Raw genomic sequence first — 2,218 nt, 5'->3', positions numbered from 1 at the left:
ACTTTAATTTGATGTAGCTGACACTCAATATCAATCAAAATATAAGCAAAATTTATTTTTTGGTCAAGCATATATTTGAAATTTATTATGTGCTAACAACTATATTAGTTAGTTTTTTATTGTTTTGATAAGACACCATGACCAAGGCAAATTATAGAAGGAAGAGTTTACTTGGGACTTACCATTTGAGAGGGACAACAGGTCATCAGTATCATAGTGGATGAACAATGCAATAGGCAGTCATTGCAAATAGAGTTGGAAAATGAGAGTTAAGAGCTCACATTCTCCAGACTTCAGGAAAGCAGGAAGGAGAGATTAAATTGAAAAATGGTCAGCAACTTTTTAAAAACTCAAAGCTCATTACCAGTGACATACTTTCTCCAGAGAAAAAGCCTTCTCAGATAATACTAACTAGGGACCAAGTATTCAAATATCTGAGATTGTGGGGGACATCTCATTCAATTCTGCTTCCTTTCCTTCCCCTCCAATATGTGCGTGGTTATATCAATATATTTGTTCCAATTCCAAAAGTCCCCACATTCTTTAAGGCTCAATGCAGTTTAAAAGTCCAGTGTCTTCTGGGACGCAAGGCAAACTATTGATTGTAACCAATACAATAAAAATTGTATTATATACTTATAACATGTAATGGTAAAGAGTATATATTATCATTGCAAAATGAATAATAGATGCAGAATAAAAACATCTGGACCTGTCCTCTCGGTCCCATATTGAACTCGAGTTGGAAGAGGCGAGTCTGGTCTCAAAATGGAGGGCCACGATCCAAAGGAACCAGAGCAGCTGAGAAAGCTGTTTATTGGTGGTCTGAGCTTTGAAACCACAGATGATAGCTTAAGAGAACATTTTGAGAAATGGGGCACACTTAAGACTGTGTGGTAATGAGAGATCTTCAAATAAAACGTTCCAGAGGCTTTGGTTTTGTGACCTACTCTTGTGTTGAAGAGGTGGATGCTGCAATGTGTGCTCGGCCACACAAGGTTGATGGACGTGTGGTGGAACCAGAGAGAGCTGATTCTAGAGCTGTTTCTGTAAAGCCTGGTGCCCATTTAACGGTGAAGAAGATTTTTGTTGGTGGTATTAAAGAGGATACAGAAGAATATAATCTGAGAGACTACTTTGAAAAGTATGGCAAGATTGAAACCATACAAGTTATGGAAGACAGGCAGAATGGGACAAAGAGAGGATTTGCTTTTGTAACTTTTGATGATCATGACACAGTTGATAAAATTGTTGTTCAGAAACACCACACTATTAATGGGCATAATTGTGAAGTGAAAAAGGCCGTTTCTAAACAAGAGATGCAGTCTGCTGGATCACAGAGAGGTCGTGGAGGTGGATCTGACAACTTTATGGGACATGGAGGAAACTTTGGTGGTAGTGGGGGAAACTTTGGTTGTGGAGGAAACTGTGGTGGAAGAGGAGGCTATGGTGGTAGAGGTGGTGGCAGCAGAGGCAGTTATGGAGGTGGTGATGGTGGATATAATGGATTTGGAGGTGATGGTGGCAACTATGGAGGTGGTTTTGGTTACAGTAGTAGAGGAGGTTATGGAGGTGGTGGACCAAGATATGGATAAGGTGATGGAGGAGGAGGATATGATGGTTACAATGAAGGAGGAAATTTTGGTACAGGTAACTATGGTGGTGGTGGGAACTATAATGACTTTGGAAATTATAGTGGACAGCAACAATCTAATTATGGACCCATGAAGGGGGGCAGTTTTGGTGGAAGAAGCTCAGGCAGTCCCTATGGTGGTGGCTATGGATCTGGAGGTGGAAGTGGTGGATACGGTAACAGAAGGTTTTAAAATAAAACAAACGAACAGCTACAGTTCTCAGCAGGAGAGAGAGTGAAGAATGGTCAGGAAAGCTGCAGGTTACTTTGAGACAGTTGTCCTACATGCATTAGAGGAACTGTAAAGATCTGCCACAGAAGGAAAAGTTACTGCAGCTTAAACAGAAAACCCTTCTTGTTCAGGACTGTCATAGCCACAGTTTGCAAAAGGACAGCTATAGATTAATGCAATGTAGAGTCAATTAGATGCACATTCCTGAGGTCTTTTATCTGTTGTAGCTTTGTCTTTGTCTTTTTCTTTTCATTACATCAGGTGTATTGCCCTGTAAATTGTGGTGGTGGTACCAGGAATAAAAAAATTAAGGAATTTTTAACTTTTCAAAAGAAAGAAAAATCTGGACCTAA

The 2,218-nt window shown here is 39.8% G+C and overlaps 1 pseudogene; it reads left to right on the top strand.

Annotated features, from left to right (window-relative positions):
* The first annotated feature begins 748 nt into the window (after positions 1-748).
* LOC116902961 lies at positions 749-1,834 on the top strand (annotated as a pseudogene).
* Positions 1,835-2,218: the final 384 nt, after the last annotated feature.

Source organism: Rattus rattus, chromosome 6 (assembly GCF_011064425.1).
Source record: "Rattus rattus isolate New Zealand chromosome 6, Rrattus_CSIRO_v1, whole genome shotgun sequence".
Classification (NCBI taxonomy): Eukaryota; Metazoa; Chordata; class Mammalia; order Rodentia; family Muridae; genus Rattus; species Rattus rattus.
This window is presented reverse-complemented; position numbering and strand designations above follow the sequence as displayed.